Source organism: Dermacentor silvarum, chromosome 1 (assembly GCF_013339745.2).
Source record: "Dermacentor silvarum isolate Dsil-2018 chromosome 1, BIME_Dsil_1.4, whole genome shotgun sequence".
Taxonomy (NCBI): Eukaryota; Metazoa; Arthropoda; class Arachnida; order Ixodida; family Ixodidae; genus Dermacentor; species Dermacentor silvarum.
This window is the reverse complement of record NC_051154.1, coordinates 110,488,114-110,499,059: the sequence shown is the minus strand read 5'-3', so window position 1 is coordinate 110,499,059 and position 10,946 is coordinate 110,488,114.

Sequence of the window (10,946 nt, the reverse complement as noted above, 5' to 3'; positions counted from 1 at the left end):
ATACTTAATCAAGCCAAAGACCCGTCCTTAGCCAGAAGCTACAGGCCCATAGGCCGGCCTGTGGCTCGACCAGATTTCCGACCCCTACCCATATATATATATATATATATATATATATATATATATTGTGAGACGTCGGCCGATGCGATGCCTTTATTTCCGAGCAGCCGCCCGAGTCAGAGACGAAGCACCGCACAAGACAAAAGATGATGAGTGGTATGTACAAATGACGACGACGATATGCACAAATAGCGCTCACACAAGATGATGAGTCGTATGTACAGATGACGATGACGATATTCACAAAATGCGCTCACACTAACTTCCCCCCCTTCAGGAAAGCGGTCAGCAAGACCGCAAGCTAGAAAGGGTAGGTACGGCGAATGTAGGGTTTCAGGCGAGATACGTGAACGATTTCCGCAGTGCGGCGGCGGTGGTCAGTAGCTGAGCTGACAAGAGTGACGCGGTAGTTAACGGCCGAAGTTCTTTGCAAAACGGTGTAGTGGCCGAGATATCTGTGGAGAAACTTTTCACAGAGGCCCGGTGCGCGAACAGGTGTCCACAAAAGTACTTCGTCGCCTGGGCGGAACGAAGCAACGCGACGCGTCGCATCATAGCGAATTGTCCTTTTGTCCTGAATGGTAGCGGTGTTGGCGCGGGCAATTTCACGGCAGCGGGCGATGCGAGTAGCAAATTCTTCAGAAAGAGACGCGGATGGAGCTGCAGGTGCTGAAAGGAGTGTAGTGTCCAAGACGAAAGACGGCGCATGACCGTACAAAAGGAAGAAGGGACTGTAATTGGTTGTACGTTGGACGGCAGTATTGTACGCAAACGTCACGAAAGGTAGGATGGTGTCCCAGTTGGTGTGATCGGGTCGAACATGCATTGACATCATGTCGGACAAAGTTCGATGAAAACGCTTGGTAAGGCCATTTCTTTGCGGATGGTACGCTGATGTGGTCTTACGGGTGGTGTCAGAGGCCTGGAGGACTTCACGAAGGACATGCGAAAGGAACGTCTTGCCACAGTCACTCAGGAGCACACGAGGTGCGCCGTGGCGCAAAACGATACCGTGCACGAAAAACTCGGCGACTTCTGAGGCAGTACCAGAGCGAAGAGCAGCTGTCTCAGCGTACCGTGTTAGATGATCCACTGCGGTAACGATCCAGCGGTGACCAGCGGGTGTGAGTGGCAGGGGTCCGTACAAGTCTATGCCCACAATTTCGAAGGGGGTGGACGGGCATGGTAGAGGCTGCAGAGGACCGGCTGGAAGGGATGTAGAGCGTTTTCTGTGTTGGCATGACGCGCAGGAGCTAACGTATTTGGCGACAGAGATGGAAAGGCCCGGCCAGAAACAACGCGTTTTGATGCGGTCGTAGGTCTTAAGAAAGCCGAAGTGGCCAGCCGTCGCGTCGTCGTGAAATGCTTCTAATGCTTGGAGTCGAAGTGAGCGAGGTATGACTGGTACCCACCGGTTACCGGAAGGATGGTAGATTAATCGAAATAACGCTCCACCGTGAAGCTTAAAACGTGAAAGTTGTCGTCTTAAGCGACTGTTGGGGGGTCGTGCCAAGCCAGTAAGTCGGTCGATCAGCGTTTGGCAGTATGGGTCAGTACGCTGGAGTGAGACGAGGTCAGTGGCGGAAGAAAGTCAACTGAGGCAACCGCCTGTCCCGGGCTACTTGACGTGTGCTGACACGTGTGGCTAGATAATGACCTGCAGACCGAAGGTGAAGCATGGGCGTTTGGAGAGAGCGGGCAGCGTGACAAAACGTCGGCATCTTCATGTTGTTTGCCGGACCTATACGTGGCAGTAAAGTCATATTCCTGCCAGCTCAGTACCCAACGGCCGAGGCGTCCAGACAAGTTTTTCAGGGACGACAACCAACAGAGAGCACGATGGTCGGTCACAATTGTGAAATGGCGGCCGTAGAGATAGGGTCGAAATTTTTGTATTGACCACACGATGGTGAGGCATTCCTGTTCAGTAATTGGGTAGTTGCGCTCAGCAGGAGAAAGAGTACGACTTGCATAAGCCACGACTTGCTCTTCAGACTTCTGATCCCGCTGCAGCAGGACAGCGCCAATTCCATGCCCACTGGCATCAGTGTGTAGAATAGTAGGGGCGGTTGCATCGAAATGATGGAGCACGGGCCCTGACGTGAGAAGTCGTTTGAGGGTCTGGAAGGCGGCTTCATAGGCGTCCGACCACACAAAGGACGCGCTCGAAGTCAGAAGTTTGTGTAGAGGAGCGGCGATGGTGGCGAAGTCACGGACAAAGCGGCGGAAGTAGGACGCAAGTCCTAGAAAGCTGCGGAGGTCTTTAAGTGTGGTTGGTGGCGGAAATTGCAGCACTGCAGCGATTTTATCGGGATCAGGCTGGATGCCATGCTTAATGACGACGTGGCCCAATACTTTAATGCTTCGGCTTGCAAAGCGGCCCTTTTTAGTATTGAGTTGGAGACCAGCCTTCTGACACGTCAGAACTTGGTCTAGACGTTGAAGGTGCTGGGATAAACTCGACGAAAAGATGACAATGTCGTCCAAGGAACAAAGGCATGTCTTCCATTTTAAGCCACGGAGTACTGTATCTATCATACGTTCAAACGTAGCTGGCGCATTGCACAGTCCAAAAGGCATCACGTTAAACTCGAAAAGGCCATAAGGTGTTGCAAACGCAGTCTTTTCTTTATCTTGCTCATGCATTGGAATCTGCCAATATCCGGAGCGAAAGTCGAGGCTCGAGAAATACTCGGCACCTTGCAAGGTATCCAAAGCATCGTCAATACGAGGCATTGGATAAACATCTTTGCGGGTAATTTTGTTTAGCGCCCTATAATCGATGCAAAAGCGCACAGAACCATCCGTTTTTTTAACAAGCACAACAGGAGAAGACCAAGGGCTTGCTAAAGGCCTTATAATGCTGCGTGTCAGCATGTCGTTCACCTGTTCATCTATAACTTTTCGCTCCGAAGGTGACACACGGTACGGGCGACGGCGAATGATGCGAGAGCCGTCTGTTTCAATTCGATGAGTAGTTACAGTGGTCTGACCCAGGCCACGCGAAGAAACGTCAAAACAAGCTGCATGCTTCATTAAAATGGTGATGAGTGCATCCGTCTGGGCCGGATTGAGATCTGCACTCAAGGTGGCCTTAATAGCACTAGTGTGGCCTGCTGCGGGCGCACAATGAGCGGAAGATGTGGCAGGCGAAACACTGACGACACATACCGGCGCAGCGTCGGCGAGCTTGGCGACGGTAGACCCTTTCGGCAGTAGTAGTGGCTCAGGAGTCGTATTAAAGGCTGTGAGGTTGGCATAGCCACTCGAGAACCGGACCAAGCAAGAAGCGATGGCGAGTCCTCGAGAAATGCAGCGCTGAGAAGGTACAACTAATGCGTCTCCGTCGACAATGTCTGTTGACTCAAGGGTAAGAGCACGTTCTTCGTCTGGTTGGATAATAAAATCCGCTGCTGCAATGAGGTTGGGACACGGGGAATCGAAAACGGGATAAGTCTCGGTGTCGCTGATGTGGATGCTTGGGTCGCCGCACGAAATTAGTGCAGAAGCAGCGGACAGGAAGTCCCATCCTAATATCATCTGATGAACGGTCGAGGGAGGCCGGGAGGCAATTTCGGCATAACTTGGCGGACGAAATGGTGCAGTAAACTTGTCCATTTGGACGTTTGTCATCGACGCCAATTCGTCCTTGGTGATGTCACGCAGTCGAGGAGGTGCGGGGCGAATGGTTGCAAGCGTCGTAGGTCTAAAAGATGGCCGTGATGTGAGTGCGTGATGTGAATGCTAGCCCTGATGAGAGTGCGTATCAGGGCTAGCAGCTCAGCATCCCCGCTGAGATGAGGGTCGGTAGAGGCACGTGGCAGGCGAATAGACTGGAGCGTGTCTAGACGCTGGCAGGCCGTGATAATATCCCCAACGCAGTTTGGGTTCAGCATGACGAGAGCATTAAAGGCGACCGTGTTGATGCCCTTCAGTATGTGGCGAACGCGATCAGCTTCCGCCATGTCACTCTGTGCGCAGCGGCAGAGAGCGAGGACGTCCTCAATGTAGGACGTATAGGACTCGTCCTGCTCTTGTATGCGCGTTGCCAGGTTCTGTTTCGCCACTTCGCAGCGTCCAGAGTACATGCCGAATATCTGGCGAAATTGCTGGGTTAATGATGGCCAGTCCGAAAAGTCACTTTCGTGGTTTAAAAACCATGTCTTCGCAACTTCGTTTAAGTAAAAAGCGACATACCGCAATTTGTGCGTGTCGTCCCAATGATTGGCGTCGCTGGCGGTGTTGTAGTGATCGAGCCAATCTTCAACGTCGTCGCCGCCTAGGCCGGCAAAGACGGGAGGATCTCGGTGTGTGGTGTTCACCGTCCAGGTAGGCCCAGCGGACTGAGCAGAGGTGGTAGCAGCACTGGTGGACGGGTTGGTTTCTGCCATCACCGTGGTAGGCGAGAGCAAACGATGACCGGATCGGAGCTCTAGGGGAATCGGGAAAGCAAGAGGACTGGGGAATCGAAGCACTCTCCACCACTTGTGAGACGTCGGCCGATGCGATGCCTTTATTTCCGAGCAGCCGCCCGAGTCAGAGACGAAGCACCGTACGAGACGAAAGATGATGATGAGTCGTATGTACAGATGACAACGACGATATGCACAAAATGCGCTCACAATATCATCGTCAGCCTATATTTATGTCCACTGCAGGACGAAGGCCTCTCCCTGCGATCTCCAATTACCCCTGTCTTGCGCTAGCGTATTCCAACTTGCGCCTGCGAATTTCCTAACCTCATCATCCCACCTGACTTTCTGCCGTCCTCGACTGCGCTTCCCTTCTCTTGGTATCCATTCTGTAACCCTAATGTCCACCGGTTATCCATCCTACGCATTACATGGCCTGCCAGCTCCATTCTTCCGCTTTGTCAACCGTCTACCCCCGTTTGTTCTCTGATCCACACCGCTCTCTTCCTGTCTCTTAACGTACTCCTAAGATTTTTCGTTCCATTGCTCTTTGTGCGGTCCTTAACTTGTTCTCGAGCTTATTTGTTAACCTCCAAGTTTCTGCCCCGTATGTTAGCACCGGTAGAATGCAATGATTGTACACTTTTCTTTTCAACGACAGTGGTAAGCTCCCAGTCAGGATTTGGCAATGCCTGCCGTATGCACTCCAACCTAATTTTATTCTTCTGTAAATTTCTTTCTCATGATCAGGGTCCCCTGTGAGTAATTGACCTAGATAAACATATTCCTTTACAGATTCTAGAGGCTGACTGGCGATCCTGAATTCTTGTTCGCTTGCCAGGCTATTGAACATTATCTTTGTCGTCTGCATATTCATCTTCAACCCAATTCTTGCACTTTCTCGATGAAGGTCCTCAATCATTTGTTGTAATTCCTCTCCATTGTTGCTCAATAGGACAATATCATCTGCAAACCGAAGGTTGCTGAGATATTCGCCATCGATCCTCACTCCTAATTCTTCCCAGTCTAAGAGCTTGAATACTTCTTCTAAGCATGCAGTGAATAGCATTGGAGAGATTGTGTCTCCTTGCCTGACCCAATATATATATATATATATATATATATATCTATATCCTTTGCTAACAATTTTCTATTTCTCGCCTTATGGCGAACGCAGTTATATCGACACTCCAGGCAAACTTTCGCTGTTGTCGTCGCCGTGAGGTTCCGTATTAAATCCAAAAGTCATATAAATGAGCGAACATGCATACACTGTGGGCGCGGGAAAAAGCACGTAACAGTGAACCGCAAAGGATGGCGGCTTGATGGGTATTATCTTCCCATACGCTCAATATTAGGGTTAGTTGTAGGTCCCCTAATCAAACGCGAATCAAACGCGTCTTCTCCTCTAGCTCTGCCGTAGCTGTGAATGACTGTGCGCAGCGGACGCTTATGCGGCCCGCGTGCCATATCTAATTGTTGGTAATCATTGGTGGGTGCAATGATGAAGGGCGAGCAGGGATGGCTGCTAACTTCATGGGCGCTGTCTTCCTTGCCGGTGTTGTGCCATAGTACGTGCCAACCCTATCATCGATGCGACAGGAACTCCGATTTATTTGCGTCGAATGGATTCGTCGCGGGTAGTTGCAAGCAGCACCTGCCATCATCGCCACCCGTCCCTCTGGGTCCTGTCGACGAGTCGCCAAGGGGACGCGACGACACAATACGACGCAGGTGCGTCAGCAGCCGCCCCGTCTGGGCCCTGTCGACGAGTCGCCAAGGGGACGCGACGGCACAATACGACGCGGGCGACGTCAGCAACCGTCCCGTCTGGCTCCTGTCGATGAGGAGCCGCCGCCAAGGAGATTTAAGGAAGAACCGGCCCATTGTGAAACCAGAGAGTCGCCACCGGCCGCCCCGTCGGTCTGGTGCGCTCTTACCCACTATTACTGCTTTCACCGGCTATTACCTGCTATTCCTGCTATATCTGTACATATTTGTACATATTGTATAAAGCTTTCGTCTCATCTTCACCTGCTTCAAGACTCCGTCTCTCGTCCCGGACCCCGAGTCACAATAGTGGATGGCAGTTATGGGATTGGCGAACCAGTATCTCAACAGCGGATGGCAAGCTGCGAGATACGAGGACCGAAGACGCCTGCTATACCGCTCGATGGCAGCTACCAGACCGACCGGCGTCAACCACTTTGGCTGGGCAGACAATGATTTATGCATTTACCTTCTTAAACAGTGGATTCTAGTTTTAAAGTAAGGTAAATTTAGTGGGCCAGCAACACGAGGAACGAGATCGTGATGGAGGAATTCCAAGTTCAGGACCTCATTCAAATTTGCGAGGAGTTGGGCATTTCCGTCGGCTCCGAAAAAGCAAGGAAAGCGATTCTCGACGTGATGCGAGCAGAGGACGTGACGATCGAGGAAGCCGACGAGGCTTGGGAAATGATTGTGGAGCGAAAGCTGGAGGCAAAGGAACGCGAGAGACGTGATAGGCGTGAGCTAGAAGGAAAGGAGCACGAAAGTCCCGAGGAAAAGGCAAGGCGCAAACGCCGTCAAGAAATTCAAACGTGGGCATGCCGCACAGCTCGATACCATCTCCACAATTTCAAACAGGCGAGAGCATTGTTACTTTTCTTGCGGACTTTGAAAAGGTTTGCGAGGAAGAGGGTGTCAACCGGGACCTCTGGTCACAGCTGTTGATTCTGTTGCTTCCTTGTAGTCTGTCGTGTGTTTTGGAACGCCTGCTTGATGAAGAGAATCGAGACTACGATGAGGCAAAGATGGCTCTATATTGAGTCATTTTGATGCTTTGAGGAAGGCCGACTGCGAAGGCCAAGATGATAGCGACCATGCCGAGCTTGTCGAGGACAGACCAGCTATTGAGATAGCTATTAGCTCAGAATGCGCAGGAAAAGCTGTGGTGCCATTGGTGCACACGCTTATGGACGAGCGCGAACACATTGTTGTGTCGCCGTCAAAAGAAGCCACTTTGGAAATTGTGGCCGACGACGAAGGCCAGAGAGAAATTCTGCGCCCTTCCTTTTGATAGCAGCGATACACTCAGGCTAGTCAAGGAGAGACCGCAGGGCAAGCCGGCTACCTCAGATGGCGTCGGATGCAGTCATGTTCTGTCAAAGGCACAGACATCTAGCGACGACCACGATCCTAGCTGGGTTTTGCCGCCCGGAGCGATATCGCTGCGACGAGAGGGCAGCGTACCTTCGAGTACGCGTGCCGAGGCCGCGAGCCCTGTGAGGCGCGCCGAGGGCAAACGACGAAGGCGCAAGCCGAGAAAGTCGGACTCGGGCGGCGATACGAGCCAGGTCAAGTGCTCCAACAGCCAAGCCGTTAGGAAAAAGCGGAGCATGGTGAACCCGAAGCTTATAGGCGGCTGCTGCGTTCTGTAATAGGCGTGACACGCGTCGGTAAAGGCAGGATTTCGCAGAAATTCAGGCGCCGCAAAATCCGTCTGTTCTCAGCGGTGTCTGGGGATTGTAAGCAGAGTAACGTAGCGAAGCATCAGGTATGCTCGATAGTCCTGCTGCAATGGTCGCCCCCCTCGTGAGAGAAACAAAGGCGACTGCCCAGTGGTCAAACGGACAGCGTGTACGCGTGTCCATGAATGCGCCGCTCTCCCAGTATTTGGATGCCGCGGGTCGAAAGTCGCACGTGCTTCGGGCACATCAGCTTTGTTATGGTGGAGTGAGTCGACAACGCGTAAACCCGAGAATGGGCGACCTGCCCGAGCTCGTCTAAAGAGGTGTGTTTGCAAACACCAAGTGATTGGCAACATGGTACTTGTAGAGCCGATTCTGTTATTTGTATTTTAGTATTCATTTTCTGTGGGTTTTTTGCGATAAGGTTAAATCGCGTGTCGAGCGTATGATAAGGTTGCGATGCCAAGGAGAGCACATTTTATGCTCTGGTCCTTTCTTTTCGTGAGACACCAACATTTTTTAGTTTGTTAATCATTTTTTTTACTGAGACTTGATTGCTGAACGCTCAAGTAGAGAAAGCGTCAGTGTTTTCATTTGATTGTTGCTTTTAAGTATATGTAGGTTAGGCAACGCCTAAATTCTTAATTTCGATTATGACTTGGGTTTGTATTGTACGCGTTAGTTCTAAGTGTAAGTGTAGAATTTTAATTCACTTTTGCTTTCATGTCGTTAGTGTGAGTTTTAGTAGTTGTTTTGTTTTGTTTTTTGATTTTTTTTTTTGTTAGGACCGCTTATGTGCTTCAAAAATGTAGCACTCGTTTCGCCGAGTCCATTTAGACAGCACTGAGCGGCGGGCTCGGTTGGCATTTACAGTCGTCAGATGTCATTCCGCGCATTTGTGAAGTGGCGCCCAAGCGCATAGATTAGCTACGCTTAGCCTTTGCGCCACGGCTTTCGGGGGCAAAATTAATTCATCTTCGGCAACCTTGATCTTTGCCAACCCGCCCGCATTATAGTTGAGAATCGCTTGCAAAGCAATTCTGATTTTATAAACCCTCACGCATTGACAATTAAAGAAAAAAAAAAAGGTCCGTATCTCGAATTTCTCTCTCAGATACCTATCTCGTGTTGTTCGGGATTTTTTTGTTGTTTTGTTTTGTTTTGTTTAGCGTAGCCAGATCTCGGAAAATGCTTTGTTCGATGATTTTGGTCTGGCGGTTTGAGGAGTATTCGGAGGGTGCTTGCTTTGGCCGGAGTGGTTTGCCGTTGTTGATTCTCGGTCGTTCCAGTGGACATAATCAGGGCCGAGCAGCAGGAAAGACCACCGGCGGGAAAATCAGCAAAGCCTGTACCTCCATCGAAGACGTCGCTCAACCGGCGCTTCCAATCTTCCGAGCTGCGTCGGACAGCTCGACCTCTGGATGCATTGTCTGGCGGCGGGGGTGCTGTTGTGCCATAGTACGTGCCAACCCTATCATCGAGGCGACAGGAACTCCGATTTATCTGCGTCGAATGGATTCGTCGCGAGTAATTGCAAGCAGCACCTGCCATCATCGCCACCCGTCCCTCTGGGTCCTGTCGACGAGTCGCCAAGGGGACGCGACGAAAAAATACGGCGCAGGTGCGTCAGCAGCCGCCCCGTCTGGGCCCTGTCGACGAGTCACCAAAGGGACGCGATGACACAATACGGCGCGGGTGACGTCAGCAACCGCCCTGTCTGGGTCCTGTCGACGAGTCTCCAAGGGGACGCGACGACACAATACGACGCGGGCAACGTCAGCAACCGTCCCGTCTGGCTCCTGTCTACAAGGAGCCGCCGCCATGGGGATTTAAGGACGAACCGGCCCATTGTGAAACCAGAGTCGCCACCGGCCGCCCCGTCGGTCTGGTGCGCTCTTACCAGGTATTACTGCTTTCATTAGCTATTACCTGCTATTACTGCTATATCTGTACATATTTGTACATATTGTATAAAGCTTTCGTTTCATCTTCACCTGCTTCAAGACTCCGTCTCTCGTCCCGGACCCCGAGTCACAATACGGGGCTGTCTTTCCACGTCCCTAGTGTTGCAGAGTTAAGAGACAGAGGTCATTTCAGATCACTGACAGAGGCCGTCTGTAGTGGACATAAAAATAGGCAGATAATGATGATGAATCTAATTTTCGGACTTGCGGGGTATCGCGCGGCTGTACGAACCGTTCGCCTCCGCTGCTGGCGTTCTTCATAATGCTTGTGTTGTGAAAGCGAGTGCTCGAGGTCATCCAGTGAGGTAGTTACAGGTTTACAAGGGCCGTGCATAACACTAGGCTTGCTATCTTAATTTTAGGTGAATATTTACTACAATTTATATGGACACTATAACTAACGTACAGACTCGTGTAAGGGCCGCACTTTTCTGTTGCGATTTTTACGGGCCTTTCATGGGACCGGGCCATTTGAGCTCATTTTTTCAACTACGCGTATGAAATCCGCCGTAAACCTCCGCGATCGCCTCCGCTCGACATCCAGTAGCGATGCGCGAAAGTACGCGGCGCGCGACAATTCGCTGTTGAGCCCGGTGAGAATCAGCGCACGGAACGCGATTGCTTCTCGGTTGGATGTCTTTTTTTTATTGCGATAGCAATTATATGCACACTCATAGAGGATTAGAGCAATTATATGGACACTCGTTGCCGTCGCCGTGAGGTTCCGTATGACGTCAACGGCGATGAAATCGTCGCCGCGGGCCGGACGCTGTATGTGCGAGTGAAAGGGCGCGAGGGACGCGCGCTTTCACGGGGAGCGAACGCACGGCGAAGAGCAAACGCGCGTTCTGCGCCGTGCTCCCTGAAGGGCTGCAGAATTAAGCGTCTCTTTCTTCCTTTACAACCACCGTATATAGAGAGCAAACGCAACTTCTTCCGTCGCGCGAGAGGCCGTGGGGGGGACGAGAGGGAGGAGAGGCGACGTTTAGCTGCGGCACCAAATGCGTATTTATATAAAAACGTTGCGATGGTAAAGACTTCCGACGCTGCTCGACGAG